General features: G+C 42.0%; 1 pseudogene; it reads right to left on the reverse strand.

The window, feature by feature from the left end:
* Positions 1-826: 826 nt before the first annotated feature.
* LOC108589767 (nuclear envelope phosphatase-regulatory subunit 1 pseudogene) lies at positions 827-8756 on the reverse strand (annotated as a pseudogene).
* Between the last annotated feature and the right edge of the window lie 8653 nt (positions 8757-17409).

Genomic DNA, 17409 nt, shown 5'->3' on the forward strand with positions numbered 1-17409 from the left:
ATCAACTACACTTGTACAACACTAGGATCACAGCCTGTCTACCACAGCATAAAATCCAGTTACCTAAAACAATGACTATGAAATTCCCAGACAATACCTAATTTATAAGTAGACTTGTATATTCACAAGCCTTTGGACTATTTTAAAACTATTTTTAAAATATAAAGGATATTTAGCACTCAATAAAAAAAATGAGCTGAAAAATATAATCACAATAGTTGCTGGAATTCAATATCTGGTTTAACAAAAAGTGTTTCTTAAAATACCTATAATTTCTTACGACATAACGGAGAGAAGTTTTCCTCAGTCTAAGCTGAATCCAATGTTTTTCCTGCAGTGTGATTAAAAGTGTAAGAATGAAAGGTACACACAATAGCCAGTTTTAAAAAGCTGTGGGGATGGCAAGCAGATGTTCCTGAAATATTGGTGCAGGAGAACAAAGACCACAAAACATTTTCCGCTTTGTTTACCACTGGCATTAATTTGCTATTTACAGTAGTTTGCAAAAAATACATTATAAAAACTGAATGAGGTTCTGTTTTTAAGTTTAACTTCATAACATACATACATACTTCATCTACAAAAATTTTTGCAGGATCTGAAGAACTAAAGTGACACTAATACTGAAACACAGGTAATAAAAGGTAACACAGAACTGATAATGTGAGTCGTCATCATCAAGATAATCTGGCCAAATATCGCACACTTCTTGCCAGTTGTTGTTATGACCTTTACATATCCAACTGCAAAAGGAATCCTTTATGGCTTTTTGCTGTATCACTTATTCAAAGGAAGTTTTAAGTCCAATAACAATGAGTGAAGATTGTCATTGAACATGAGGCCTACATTTCAAAATTAGTTTTCCTGCATCATTACAAGAAGTATTGTATTCTGCTAATGCCGTTTGGCATTGAGCAGTTATAATCGATGGTGCAACTACTGTCTTGTGTATTCCAGCAAAGAACTAGCCTATTAGAGTGATACAGTTAATGATGAAAAATGGATGATTCCATAATGATGGGAAGAAGGGACACCTTTTGTGTATCAGGATCTATCAAGCAGTTCCAGGTACCAGTAGCTGTACGGACAGATACCACTGTAAGAAACATTTTCCAATGTTCAGTAGTGGGTTGCAAAAAAATGAATATATTCAGTTATTCTCCTCTCAAAACCCTTGAGCTCTTCTGCCCACTCCAGCAAGTTTATGTCAGGTGGCAGCTCAGGTCACCGCCACAGCCCTGTCCATCAGAAAGAATATTATTCTTATTGACCTAGTACTTGATAGCAGACAGTGTAACTATAGTCAATAATAATTTGATTATGCATTTTAAAATAACTAAAAGAATATAATTGAATTGTTTCTATCATAACAGATTTAAGGGATGCATACCACATTTGCCATGATGTGATTATTATGTATTGCATGACTGTATCAACGTATCTATACACTCCATATATATATATATATAAATAGCTACTGTGTACCCAAACATTTAAGTGGACAAAATACATAAACAGATACTTCTGAAAAAAAGACATACACATAGCCAATAAGTGATTCAGGGCAGGCAAGACCCAAACTTGGGGTTTAGCCTGGGAGTGTTCTTGACTTAGCCCAGAAAATAATTAAAGAGAAAGCCAGTGGTAAAAGTAAAAGTAGATAGCAACTTTTATTGAAGCAGCAGTGTACACCAGCAGCAGAGGAACTGCTCCTTGTGGAGCAGGGCTACCCCATAGGCAATGTACCCAGAGTAGCAGCTCAGAGGCAACTCTGCAGTCATATTTATATTGACTTTTACTTATATACAAAGTAAGTGGTGGATTATGCAGAAATTTCTATAAAGATGGTAATAACTTCTGGGTCACTGGTCATTGCCATGGAAATGGGCAGTAACTTCCAGGTGTTTACATGGCAATGATAAACTGACATGGCAGATTGGTGGGCATGTCTTGCGGAAAGCTACTTCTATCCCATCACTGTTTTAGCTAGTCCTCAGTTTGGTCCTGTGTCTGAGCCCCGCCTCTGGAGTTAAGTCCTGCCTTCTACTTCATTCCTCCCTCAGACACTAGTATTCATCCTTAATTTTAATGATGCTGCAGAAGGGTGGAAGCCCATCTACTGTAACTGCTCCCTTCTGAGTTTATGGGAATAAGCACTGCCTAGCACCGGATTGACTAAAAAATCTCTGGACACCTGATCTAAGTGGCCCAAGTCAGTATGACCTGGAGAATGAAACCATCCTGCCTCAAGGCCCCTTAGATCAGAGGGATGGAGGGCCGGGCGCGGTGGCTCACACCTGTAATCCTAGCACTTTGGGAGGCCAAGGTGGGTGAATCACCTGATGTCAGGAGTTCAAGACCAGAGGGATGGGTTGGAAGCCTTGTGCCAGCATTGTCTTTACCTAGAACTGTTTTAATCTAGAAGACACAACGTGTACTAAGAGGTTAAACAAGCAAGGGCCCGAGAATAGTAACAAGACAGCTATCCAAGGTCCTATGAGAGGTAAAAACCAGACTTGGGAAGACTTACAAAAGCACTTCTGATAGTCTACCTGATATAGTGGGGTCATTACCCAGGTTATATCTATGTAACCAGGTAGCTTGTCATAGACTTTTTTGAATGTAACCTCAACTTGTTAATATATGTGCAGCAGGCTTTATTAATAACTGTGCATATTCCACTGTTCAGCTAGTAAATTATTCAATTATTATTCAGTCTATTATCAAGAACTACATTTGCAAAAGACTCCAGGGACTCTTGAATTACCTTTAATGCCTGACCTGTGTTACCAGCTAAGAATTCTCGGGTTTGTGTTAAGTTCTTTATGGTTGACTTATGGTAAGCAAAACTGCCCCAGGGTGCCACTAGTCCTATTGCTGCCTTGATTCCCACCAGAATGAATACTATTGCTCATTTATTTCTGGTGTTTGGGGGTCCTATGCCATTATAGACTGTGACCCCTGAAGCGGCAAGGGTGGTCAACATATTTTCACCTCTGTTCCAAGGAAAGCTACTTCTAAAAGCACAGCTGACTTCCTGGGGAGTCAGGAGTCATTATGGGATGTCCATTTTCTCCATTCATGGCCACAAAAAATGAGCCAAGTTGGGGCAAAAATAGAGACACTATGGGGTGTGATGTGTATCCATTGCTGCCAAATTGGGCCTATAGAGATATTCTTTCCCTGTTCCAGTCGGGGTGGCCAAACAATCTTTGTTTTTTAGAAGGGAGTCGTACTCCCTGCTTCCCAGATAGGGTAGTTGTTTTTCCCTGCATGTTCTGATATAGGAAAAGGCATCCATCATATATGCTCTCCTCACTTACAAATGGAATCCCATTTACCTTGCTGAAACCTTGGGAACTTGGCAACTAAAGTTTCATTAGAGCATTGCAGGGAAACCTCTACTTTTGTGTCATTAACACAACAGTGAGTGCAAATGGCAGAAACATTAGTGCACTGGAGATATAAATATCCAACTTCCTAGGTCTACAAAATAGTGGTGGTGGGGGGCATTCAGGTGGAATTCATTAAGTGGAGGACTTCCACTTAACAAATAGGAGTTTGGGTACTTTGGTATCACTATGTTTAGTCAGAAGGTCTGGAGAGATAGTCATGAGATTTTTCTGGATAGGCCAGAAGACAGAACTGTCTGTCCTGGAGATGTTAATGATAACTTCAGCAACCATAAAGATGATTCCCCAATACTATAATTTTGAAATATTTGCTATAGAGTTTTGTTCCCATCCACACTGGATCTGAGCAATTGGGAGAGCAAAGAGGCTTAACAGTGGCAGCATAGTGTACAGTAAGGCCTTAAAGTGGCCTGTACACCCAACAAGGACAAAAGAGATATTTCCCAGGAGAAGGCACCTGGCTAAAGTGATAGAAAAGAAGTGTCACAGTCAAGAAAAAGGTAAAAATTAATGCTCCTATTCCCACCCACAGCATCACGTTATCACTTCTGGTTGAGTGTTGATTATTTTAAATAGGTAGGAGAGGTCTTCCAGAGGTTTACAGACATAGTGTATTAGTCCGTTTTCACACTGCTGATAAAGACATACCTGAGACTGGATAATTTATAAAGAAAAAGAGGTTTAATGGACTCACAGTTCCACGTGGCTGGGGAGGACTCGCAATCATGGCAGAAGGTGAAAGTCATGTATTACATGGCAGCAAGCAAGAGAGGATGAAAATCAAGTAAAAAGGGTTTCCCCTTATTAAACCATCAGATACCATGAGAATTATTCACTACCATAAGAACAGTATGGGAGAAACCACCCTCGTGTATAATTATCTTTCACCTTATGGGAGCTATAATTCAAGATGAGATGTGGGTGGAGACACAGCCAAACCATCTAATGTAGGTTGTGCTGTCCTCCCTTTGTGCCTGCAACTCATAAGGAACATATTTAACCCCAAGTAGGTCCACCCAAGTAGTTATTCCCTGATGTTTAATGGTGGTGGGGGTATTTAACAATATCTGATAGGGGCCTGATATGGTTTGGATCTGTGCCCCCATCGAAATCTCATGTTGAATTGTAAAGCCCAGTGTTGGAGGTAGGGCCTGGTGGGAGGTGATTGGATCATGGGGGCATATTTCTCATGAATCGTTTTGTATCATCTCCTTTGTACTGTACTCACAATAGTGAGTGAGTTCTCACGAGATCTGGTCATTTAAAAGTGTGTGGAACCTTTATATCTTGCTCCTGCTCTGGCTATGTGAAGTGCCTGTTCTCCCTTTGCCTTCTACCATGATTGTAAATTTCCTGAGGCCTTCCCAGAAGCCAAACAGGTGCCAGGATTATGCTTCCTGTATAGCCCACAGAACCATACACCTATTAAACCTCTTTTCCTTATAAATTACCCAGTCTCAGGTATTTCTCTATAGCTATGTCAGAACAGCCTGATACAGGACCTTTTCATTTGGGTTGTAATTGATCGTCAGAGGACCCTTCTTTTTAGTACGACTACGTCTTCTGGTTAGAGGTGATATTTTATTTCTATATTCTTCGACGGCCTTGTGAACCAAGCCTAAATTTCAAAGAGGGCAAAGTGAGGTGTGTCCAACCTCCTATTTCCCATTATGGCCTGAATTTGTTTGTTTGTTTGTTTGTTTGTTTAAGACTTCTTTGGAATTTCCTTTGGCCAAGAGACTTAGAGTCAAAAACCTGCCATTGTGGGAAGCTGTCTATTGGGCCAAGGGTCCAACATTCTCAATAAATTTACTTGAGGAAGGCAGCTCACTGGGGCTAGTAAATGAAACGTAGTGATGGGCAGACTTTTTCTGTCTCACCAGGGACAGTCAGTACATTCTCATTGCCAATGACTCTTTTGTTTATACTGGGCACACTGAATCTGGTCTAGTGAATCAGTGGGCCAGTGAGTCAGAGACCCTTATCGGGCATTCCAGATGCCAATCTCTTGATGCTTTTTTGGGATGGTAATTCTGATGTGGCATGGGGCTTAAAGGAACTGTTAACGATTGCAATTTTTGGCTGTTTTTTTCGCACCTCTTTTGCCCTGTCCCTATTGTTATAAACTTTAAAGGTATTGTTTAAGAGTTGGCTTTTAGGGTCTGAGTGCAGTAGCTCATGCCTGTAATCCCAGCATTTTGGGAGGCTGAGGCAGGTGGATTACTTAAGGCCAGGAGTTTGAGAGTAGCCTGGTCAACATGCTGAAACCCTGCCTCTACTAAAAATACAAAAATTAGTCAGGCATGGTGGTGGGTGCCTGTAGTCCCAGCTACTTGGAAGGCTGAGGCATGAGAGTAGCTTGAATCCTGGAGGTGGAGGTTGCAGCGAGTCAAGATGGCATCACTGCAGTCCAGGCTGGATAACAAAGCAAGACTCTGTCTCAAATAAATAAATAAATAAAAAGAGTTAGCTCATAGGGATTTGAGGTTTCATTGCTGCTTTTTATATCTTTCTCTTAATGTCAGGGGAAGGATGAGTAATAAAATGGACGCCCAGGAGTTCTTGCCCTTTTGGGGAGTCTGGGTCTGCATTAGTATATTTCCCAAGTTCCTCTTGAAACAACCTGGAAACAGAGCAGGATTTTCATCTTTTACCTGAGTTATTTTTCTAGCTCCGTTATAATTGATTGGCTTAACCACAGATGTTTCCATCCACTTTTCTCCACAGCACAGCGAACAGATGACAATATTTGTAAGTCATGACAAGTTAAATCAAAGGACATGGTCAACATAACACATTCCTGTATAAACTTTTCTGGATTTTCTAAAAATTGGCCAAACTTTTCCTCATATAAATCCAATTTAGACATAAAAAATGGCACATGTACCCCATTTCCATTAGCTACCTCCTGTGATGGACACAGATTTTACTTTACAGGCTGATATGGGGCTCCACTCCTGGTGGTATTGATTGGGCTTATGTTTGGGGGACTGGGGGTATAGGCTGGGGAGGATGATATTGAGCTAGAATCCTTCGTTAGAGAACTGGAAGGACCCCCCTCAGAATTTGGGGACTGAGGAGACTCTGGGAAGGGCATAGGCCTTCTAGGGGAAGCAGCAAGGAGGGTATCCTCACTTGCAGCTTTCTGGTACATGGACATAACATGAGCCAGTAAAGGGTCATAAAACCTTGTACATAAGGGGCCTCTTCTCATTTTCCTTCTTTTTTATAGAATAAGTCCAGTTATAAATTATCATTACAATATATAGAACCATGTTTAGGCTAAATTCTGATTTTTACAGAACCCAAACCGTGTTGCAATAGAAAATGAGTTTCTTTTTCATTAAGCCAAATTTGAATTTGCTCCAATAGCCTAAAAGACATCCTAGTGGTGAGTCCTCTGAGATGCTCATCATTGTCCCCATGGATATAGAAGTTTTAGAGGACACAGAAGTTTTCCTAAGTCTAGCAAGAGGGAAAGCAACAGAGTCTTTATTATTTTTCCCTTTTAGATTCTCAGTTTCTGCAGAGAAGGTGTAAGTATAGGTAGCAAAGCATCACAAAAGTGGATTACAAGCTACAACTGGGTAGTAGAATGTTGAGCCTAAAATCCACAGTGTGGGTTAAGCAGAAAGGAGGGCTAAACAAATGGTGAATTGGGGGTTGGCTTCAGCTCAGCGGTTACTTAGACACATGGTGAATGGGAAGGCAGGAGAGGAAAGGGGTAAACGGCGTTACCCAAGGGGAGACCTCAGAGGTATTGACTTGCTGGAGAACCTATCTAGCACTGGAGACCCCAAAATAAATGTTCAGGCAGCCACATTTTTACCATTGTAGGTGGTTGTCTTTCAGGCCAGGAGCCTTGGAACACAACCTAGGAACCTAAGTCAGCACACAGGAAGGGACCTGTGACTGCCTATTAGGGAAATAATAACTTCAGGGCAGAAAAAGGCAAGACCACTATTCCCCTAGGAAAAGGTGCTATAGTCCACAATCTTAGAGGGAATGTCAATACTGAAAACCCCAGTGCATCCGGAAGGTGGCCCAAAATGCCAGTGCTGAAAACCCAGAGTGCTGGAGTTTCAGCCAATAAGGGTCCCATTACCAAATGCCAGGGACACCCAGGGGCTGGCCAACAGTGAACCCAAACCCAAGTTGGGGTCACAGAACAATGTGACTCTGGTGTTCCAGAGTCAACACAATAGAGGGCCTCTCACAACCAAGTGTCCTGCCTTAAACAAATGCCCACATACAGTTAACGGAAAAGCAAAACAAGCATAAGACTGCAAACAAAACATATATTTTAGGACTGAAAATAAAACAACTGGTGGAGCAATAAAATGAAGTCATAAGAGAAAGGACTAGGTGAAGGGGTGACAAGGACATGTTTCAGGGCAATCAAACAATGGGCAACTTTTAACTGAATGCATAGTCAAAGGCTTTTATTCCCTAGCTTACCTGGTATTGCGGGAGAGGGTGGAGGGGACACTCATTTATGCACAGTAGCCAAAATGATGATACCCAAACTTCTATATGGGACCCGGGTGAAAGTCATTTCAAGTTTCCTCAGCTTGGGTGGTGATATGATTCGGCTCTGTGTTCCCACCCAAATCTCAGGTTGAATTATAATCCTCAATGTTGGGGGAGGGACTTGGTGGGAGGTGATTTGATGATGTGGGCAGGCTTCCCTTTTGTTGTTCTTGTGATAGTGAGTGAGTTATCATGAGATCTGGTTGTTTGAAAGTATGTAGCACTTTCTCTCTCTCTCTCTCTCTCTCTCTCTCTCTCCCCCTCTCTCTCTCTCTCTCTCTCTCTCTCTCTCTCTCTCTCTCTCTCTCTCTCTCTCTCTCTCTCCCCTCTCTCTCTTCTCTCTCTCTCTCTCCTGCTGGCCATGTGAAGATGTGCTTGTTTCCCCTTTGCCTCTGCCATGACTGTAAGTTTCCGGAGGCCTCCACAGCCATGCTTCCTGTACAGCCCGTGGAACTGTGAACCAATTAAACCTCTTTTCTTTATAAATCACTGAGTCTCAGGTAGGTCTCTATATTAATGTGAGAACAGACTAATACAGGTGGGCTTGGCTGCCACATGGGGGTGGCATGGACCAGTAACCCACCAGCCTGCTGGTCAGAATGGTGGGTCTCATATGAGACAGCAGCACTATGGCCACTTGCTTATCTGCTCAGGTCTACCACCTGCCAGGGAAAATGATGGCTCTGAAAACAGCCTTTGGTTAGTGTTTCAGCTCTGTAGTATTAGCTGCTCTTTATTGTTACAGCTTTAGTGTCATAGCTCTTCAGCTTCATCATCTCTCACCATCTCTCCACTTGCCTTACCGACTGCCATCTCTTGTCATTGTCTCTTACCAATTACCACCTCTCAGCTGATCACTGATTGCCACCAATTCCGTTGTCTTGGGATCTCACCTCTCCATCGATTGCTGACATTTTCACTGTCTTTGTACCTTTGTTGGTTGCCAGATGATGCAGGACAGTTGAACTTCAAAACTGGAGCTTAGCCAGGGAAGGTTCTTGGCGAGCCAGTGGTGTTAGACAGCAACTTTTATAGAAGCGGCAGCATACAGGAGCAGCATAGGTACTACTCCCTGTAGAGCAGGAATACCCAATAGGCAGTGTGCCCACAGTAGCAGTTCAGACACAGTTCTACAGTAGTATTTATACTCACTTTTAATTATATGCAAATTAAGGAGGCAGATTATGCAGATATTTCTAGAAAAGGGTGGTAACATCCAGGTGTTGCCATGCAATGATAAACTGACATGGCCTATTGGTGGGCATCTCTTATGGAAAGCTACTTCCACCCTGTCCCTGTTTTGGCTAGTCCTTAATTTGGTCTGGGGTCCGACCCCCACTTCCAGAGTCAAGTCCTGCCTCCTATCTTGTATACTTGGGATAACAGCCTCTAGTTCTATCCATGTAGCTGCAAACAACATGAACTTCTCAAGATCACAAATCATTAGAGAAATGCAAATGAAAAGCAATGAGATACCATCTAATACCAGTCAGAATAGTTATAATTTAAAAATCAAAAAATAACATGCTGGAAAGTTTGAGGAGAAAAGAGAACACTTATACACTGCTGGTGGGCATGTAAATTATTTCAGCCATTGTGGTAAGCAGTTTGGAGATTTCTCAAAGAACTTAAACAACACTACCATTTGACCCCGCCATCCCATTCCTGGGTATATACCCAAAGGAATAAAAATCATTCTACCATAAAGACATATGTATGTGTTATGTTTATCACAGCACTGTTCACAACACAAAGACATAGAATCAACCCAGGTGCTCATTAGAGGTGACCGGATAAAGAAAATGTGAGACATATACACTATGGAATACTATGCAGCCATAAAAAATAAGTTTATGTCCTTTGCAGCAACATGGATAGAGCTAGAGGACATTATCCTAAGCAAATTAATGCAGGAACAGAAAAATAACTAATACACGTTTTCACTTACAAGTAGGAGCTAAACAATGAGTATACATGGACACAAAGAATGAAACAATAGACACCAGGGCCTACTTGAGGATGGAGTGCAGAAGGAGGATTGAAAAATTACCTTTTGGGTACTACACTCATTATCTGAGTGAGGAAATAATCTGTAAACCAAACCCTCACGACCTGCAATTTACGCACGTAACAAATGTGCACATGTACCCCTTGAATCCAAAATAAAAGTGGGAAAGAAAAATAATCACTCCTCAGGGGATGGCAAGGATAGAATTTGTAAAGTCTGTTATACAGTTCATAACAAGGTATGCTTAGCAGAATCATCTGTGCATGTTTTTGAAAATACAGTACTTGAGTCCCTAGCAACAAAGATTCTGACACAGCAAGTCTAAAACATTTGTGTTTTAAAAACCGTCTAAGGAAAGACACTCAGATAAATAAAATTCTCGGAGCTCCTACAAGAAGGTTTTTCTAATCTGAGTGAAATGAAAAAGAAAAAAGCCTACTGTTTCTTTCTACTCCAACTCCCCTCCTCTTCTTGGTTATGTGATGGATGCCAGCATGTTGGAGAGCAAGCTAAGAGGGAAGTTGATTTGGAATGACATTTAGTTTGATTTTAGCTAGATAATTTACTCATGTGTTTCTTAATCTCATGTGTAATTAAGCAATTACCAGTGAGATTTAACAAGGTAGCAAGTGGAAGCTCTAAGATTCAAACTAGGATTTTCAGACTCTAATGATAATAAGCCTAACACTACATTCTCTTGTCTTTCATATGCTTAGGAAACCATTGAAAAATCTCAGGCCTCACTTTAAAAGCATGGGGGTCTATCACTGGATTCCTGGCAGCATTTGATACTATTTGCTCCTTCCTACTTGATTTTTTTAAAGTCTTAGTTCTCACTGCTGCCTAATAAGTAAGTACGATATTTAAAATTGGATTAATTAAAAATTGACTACTGGCCTTTTTTTTTCCACTCTAACCATGCCTGTGGCTTTGCCCAATGACATCTACATTAGTTCTTACTAATTTCTTGAATGATTTGGCATGAAATACTGACACTGACTAAAATACATAAAACACAAAATATACTACTACAATGAGGCCACTAACATTACACTGATTTGCGTATGCCGTTGAGAATACTTAAGATTAGTATCTGCACAAGAAAACTCTAGATGTTCTGAAACCTTAAACCCATATAGGTAAGAAACTTGACAGCGGTTGACAGCAGTTTCCTCAAATTTGACAAAACTAAAAATTTACCCATTGCCAATGATAAGTTGTAAAGCTGAAACTTTTTTTTTATCAATAATAACTTTAAAAATGACCATGCCAAAGGAAAGATTAGATTATCTTTTTCTTTCTAGAAAATATGTTATTGTAAAAATGTCATATGAGGAAAAGATCAAATTTTTTGTAGCCAAAAATTGTAGGGAAAAAAAAAATCACTGTAGAGGTATGCCAGGCAGTTAATTAAGACAATGTTATTTTTCCGGAAATTGTTTTTTTAAAAAATATGTCAATTGTTCAATTTGGTAATTTGTTGTGATTTCTCATAATAAGTAAATGTTAACTTTTGTACATAGTTGTTTGAAATGCCTATACTTTTTAATATTCTTTTCCTTAGAGTTCTCCAAATTATAAATTTCAATACCCACAACCTGGATCTGTCCCTGAGGTCATAAGAAGTAGGAACTTTTAAATTGCAATTGGAAAGGGTTATTACCGATGTGGATGTGGTTGAGAATTGGGAAATATAGCAATTGTGGAAGTTGAATTAACATAATTTTTAAAGACCACAACATTATGACCATCTACTGAAATCTGAAAATCGAAGGTGTCCTCCTTACTGTGGGATTATGTGACCTCAGTGTCTGACTTCATGGAAAAGCCTCACACACACATAGGGGCCCCTCATAAGGGGAGCCTCCAGCTGCTCTGTACATTTCAGACATCCAAAATAGTGGCTGCCCAGAGGATCTATATTTGTATTATCATTAAGCAGCAAAAACAGTTGGCTGGGTTATTTACCCACATTCACACTTGAATCTACCTCCTGCTTCCCAAATGAAAATAAATAGCTCTTTTCTATTTTCTAGTGACAAACAGGATGTAGGCCGTTAGTAATAATAGTAACGTTAATAATAACTATAAGGGGGCCGGGCGCGGTGGCTCAAGCCTGTAATCCCAGCACTTTGAGAGGCCTAGGCGGGTGGATCACGAGGTCAAGAGATCGAGACCATCCTGGTCAACATGGTGAAACCCCGTCTCTACTAAAAATACAAAAAATTAGCTGGACATGGTGGCGCATGCCTGTAATCCCAGCTATTCAGGAGGCTGAGGCAGGAGAATTGCCTGAACCCAGGAGGCGGAGGTTGCGGTGAGCCGAGATCGCGCCATTGCACTCCAGCCTGGGTAACAAGAGCAAAACTCCGTCTGAAAATAATAATAATAATAATAATAATAACTATAAGGAACAGAACATACAAATATTGAAAAGAATTGGTGAAAACCTCTCTCACTTTCATCCCCAGTCGCATTTCCGGAGCCCAATTTCAGCGTCTGGACAGAACTCCCAGGGAACTGGTAGACTTTAGGGTCTTGAGGGAGGAGAGGTGGAGAATGTAGAGACAGAGGAAGAAAAAAGAAGACAGGATTGATTAACTCTAAAAGGCTGATCCTCCCTGATAATTTGAGAAAGGTGAATAAATACTCCAGGAAACTCTTTCAGGTTTTCAAGTTGGGCTGGGGATGGGCAATCCGGCTCCTGCTGAAGTGCTGATGGGAGGGTTAATTAGGGATCCGAGGTCACTGTTAACACACGGGCCTCACTGGACAAAGGGCTGACGTGAATTGAAGTCAGAATGTCGTCTGAGTTCTCTTTCCATCCTGAGCAACATCTCCCTATTGCCTTAGAGGCAGGCGGGAGCACTTCTTGCCGCTAAACAAAAAAGGAAACTACAGTTGGTTGCTGATCTGAAAAGGCTTTAATGAGCAAAGCCTATTAGAAGGTGAAGGAGAAGATCATAGCCGGTCCAAGACCGCATTGCTTATGTCTCTTTCCGGCCGCTACTCCGATTTATTTTAGGGGGAAAAAAATGGTGGGCTTGTGGGGAGGTATCTGGGATGGGGATGGCGGTCAGGTTTGGGTACCGGGCCCCTATTGTATTGAAAGCAAGCTGGTTTCTCGCCCAGGGAAAGAGGAGGAGAAAAATATCCTGGCTCCCCGCAAGTCGGTGTGAGGGTAAGAATCACCTGCAAACCTCTGGAACGGAAAAAGGACACCGCGGCGGGTCTGGCACTGCAGTTCCCACAGCCACGCCCCCTGCCCGTTTTGATTCAGAAAATGGTGGGCAGGAATGCTGGGGAGATGAGCAGAAACCCTGAGTGGGTGCTAGCTTCCTATTGCAGAGGATGTGGGAGTTTTGAGTGAAAGATGGAGAAAGAGGTAAGCACCCTGGATCCCTGAAGGTGGGCGTGAGAGTGGTGTGTGGGGGCGGGTGCCTTTCCGAAACTGCGTTACCCACACTCCAGCCCCGCCTCCTGATTCCCTTTTGGGAAAAAAAAAAAATCTCAGTGGCTTAACACAGCAAACAATTATTTCTAGCTCAAAATAAATGCCCAACATGTGTTGATGAAGGTAGGGGGTGAAAGGGCCCTGGTCCTCAGTCTCTCAGGACCTCAGGCTGACAGAAGCTCTACAGTCTGTAACATCACTGATCACTACCGCAGGGGGAGAGAGTAATGGAAATCTCTCATCACACTATAAGTCTAGAAGTAACATGTCACTGTGGTTCACAGCTGATTAGCCAAAACTATCATATGGTCTTATCTCACAGCAAGAGGATAGAGGGACTAGGGGACTAGAAAGGATTGTTTTCTGTGTAGGATGGGTGTAAAGTGAGAAACATAAACTATAATAAAATATTCATAAGAATTCAAGGGGAGAATGCCTTTCTAAAGTACTAAAACAAACAAAAAATTAAAAGTTCTAAAGAAAAAATAGCAAGTTTAATATAAGAAAATGAAGCTTCTATGGAGCAAAGCAAGAATGAATGTGCCCTTTGCTTTTGGTTTTCTCTGTGATGCCATTTTCGGAGCTCTTCGTGTTTCTAGACCATTCTTCAAGGCCGATGGCAGCCTGATGGGTGTTAGTCAAGCTGGAATTCTCACTGGAGTGAGATCAGGTTCCAGGCTCACTGGAACTAGTTTTATAAGGGAGGATAAATCCATCCCCTTAACCCTCAGATTGGTGGTGCTTAGGCAGGATGTGGAAGGGCTCACTCAGGCCACATTCCCCTCTGGGGTGGGTCTGACTTTGCTTTCTCTGCTCCAGCCTGCAGCAGGCACAGGGCCCTCTTAGACTGCTGGCCAAGCTGCCCTGGACAGACATACCTGGAGGAGGATGACTGACTGCCCTATTGTAGGGCAGAGCACTTTGCCTTTCCCTCCTCTTCCCTTTCTCTTTTGGGGAATATTTTGTAGGGGAGGAGATAAAGCCCCAAAGTGTCCTGACAGGAAACATCCATTGGTATAGTCTTTGAGCAAACAGATGTCTGAGCAGATCTGACCAGATCACTTGGGGTTGAAGTAGAAGGGGCTGATCCTTCTCTCAGAGTCCAGAGAAGTAGCTCCCAAGACGACTGGGGCAAAAATGGGGTTAGACAGCACCCATCCCTCTCCCATCCACTTTGCTCAGACTCTCAGAGGGGCCTCGATGTGCCCTGGCCTGTTTGGTTGGTTCTGCAACGACTTTAGGTCTCTGTCTGCCTGGTGCAGTGCATCTGATGTCTGAATTACCCCAGGCCCTGAAGTATAGGAGACCCTAGGTAAAGGGGACTTGCAAAGACACGTGATCTTACAACTCAGGAGAAAAGGGGTGTCACCTCTTATATGAAAATCCCCATGCATTGCAGGCCCAGCTCACGACTTGGGAGCCAGGACAGTCAAGCTGTGAATTGGTGTGAAGATGCTTTTTAAGGCATTGATGGTGGAGGGTCAGCAGCATCCAGAGCCTGCTTCTGTGGGCTCCTCACCACCACCCTACCTACACAGAAGGCTGGTATCTCAATCACATATCCAAGCAGTGACTTATCTGGCCAATTCCAGAGCAGAAAGCATGAAACATCCAGAACCTTGGAAAGAGAGTTCCGTGCTAACCAGGATCACCCTGCTCTTAGGAGAAAGTGCAAAAGAGTGTGAGCCCCTCTGGTGAGGCAGTGTAGAAGGGATCGGGCTCAGGCTCCTTGGAAAATGTTCAGGCTTCAGTCAGCAGAAGGTAAGTGGATGGCAAGGAAACAGTCACCAAATCTACCCTTACATTCGTGATTTGTGCTAAGGACATAGTTTCCCCAGACTGCTCCCACACCATGACTTAGCACAGCTGAGCCACTAGAGCCATGCCATTTCTGCTTGATGGGAGGCTCTTTTAATCTTTGCTTGTACTCCCCATTGGCGTTGTCCAGAGCTTCTCAAATGCGCTGAAGTCTGAGACTCCTCCTACCTAATTCTTCCTTCCCTCTGCTTTCATATATGTGACATGTGGATCACAGTCTAAAGGCTCTCCCCATCTTCTCTTGCTCTTTCTCCCTTTATCTATCATAAGCATTTTTTTCCCAGTAAATCTCTTTATGTCTAATCTTGTTTTGGCATCAGCTTTTAGGTGGGCCTGTTATACAGTCAGGGTGCTTTCACAGATGAGATCTCAACTTTCGCATTTCTCAAAAACTTCTTCTTTTCAGAGAGCCAGGATAGTACAGTAGCTAAGAGTTGTCAAGAGTAGTCACTAACTGGGTTCAAATCCCAGATCTGCCACTCTGAGCTGTGTGTTCTTGGCCTCTGTGCCTCTTTTGTAAAATAGGGATAATTCCATTACTTCCTCTTAGGGTTGCTGTGAGGTTTACATAAATTATTACATAGACCATTTAGTGTCAACACATGGTAAGTAATAAATATCAGCTGGTTTTTGTTTGTTTGTTTGTTTTTTACCATCCATCTCTGATAGGTGAAGTCAGAGAAGGGGGAAAGATCTTGCCAGGTCCAGTAGCTATTAAAGGGTTTGGCATGGGAACTCTCATTCTAAAGCTCTGGAGCTTTAAGTGCATATGCTTTATTGATTCTTAACCTAGAAGCTAAAATTAAGTTTCGGGAAAACACATGAAACAGTTAAATAGCTTGATTGTTGTTGTAACCTACTTTCAACTTCATTGAATGGGTAACTCTCAAAATGAAAATGTTGTGATGATATTGTTCCTTTTCCTGTAGGATCCATCAGACAGCTCATTCTGGAATACAGAAATGGCACTGAAGATCATACCTGTGATTTCCCCTTCTTGTTATTACATTTGCAAAGGTTTTTATAAAGCAGAGAATGTCAAAGGCATAACTTTCAAGGAAGGGAGGAGGCAGAGTAGGAAGAGAACTAATATTTGTGTGAATGTCCACTATGGGCCAGATGAAGTGTTTCCTGTTTTAAGTTGGTTCTCTCTTTAATTCCCATAATTCTGTATGTAGGTAGAATTGTTTTCTACCAAGGTAGGTAGTAGTATCTTCCCTAAACAAAGAAGAAACAACTCAGAGATTGAGTATATATTCCAAGGCCCTAAATCTAGTAAGTTTCAGAGCTTGGATTCCAACCCAGGTTTATCACACTCCAAAACCCACACTCTCCCGACTCTACCTTAAATTTTTTTTTTAACTTTATACTGTGCCATTCCAGGACTGAGGGACTGGTTGGCCTAAATTTCCATGACAGAATGTTAAATTAAAAGTTTCCTCTTAGGCATTAAGATATAACAGATATGAAATTAAAGCCAGATTTTCAAAGGAAATAACCAAGCAGCTCTAAAACCCACAAGGAGGATTAAAAGGGTCAAGAGAGGAGATATGGAGAAGAAATGTTTCTGAGGAAGATTTATTTGGAATGAGCTTCCAAGCTGGAAGAGTTGAGGTGTTTTCCTTTTCACTCCATGGATTCAACTGGACACCCTAAAGCTTGATATGTGCCTCCTGGCATTGGAAGGCACAGTGGTATGTTATCTGCCTCCAGATTGAAAAATCTTACTGGCTAGAGAATTTGGCTGCAGTGATGGTGGGAGTGGTAACTGTACTGTGATTTGTCTGCATTTCCAATTTGTTGGGAGCAAAAGATATGTGAGTATTTCCCATGTACAAGAAGTGGGCCATGAAGGGGAGCAAGCTGATCTCAAAGAGAGCCGTTTGAAGGTGCTACAGATTCCAGCTGAAAAACCCTATGGAATTGACAGCTGAAAAACTCAGAGCTGAAGAAGAAACAGCAATAGAATGCTGCATTTTTTGATACAGAGGTAGCAGTAAGCGAGCCTCTGATGAGAGTCCCCTTTAAAAAGCTAGATCTATAGAGAGTAAAGCCAACTTACTATATAACCAGACAAGAATTTTCTGCTCCTTTCCCCCTTACTCTTTCCCTTCACTCCAACCCTGGACAGGCCTGAGGTCAAAATTAGCAAGCTGGGGAAGGAAGATGGGCAAAGAGAAGAAACT

The sequence above is a fragment of the Callithrix jacchus genome, chromosome X (assembly GCF_049354715.1).
Source record: "Callithrix jacchus isolate 240 chromosome X, calJac240_pri, whole genome shotgun sequence".
NCBI lineage: Eukaryota > Metazoa > Chordata > Mammalia > Primates > Cebidae > Callithrix > Callithrix jacchus.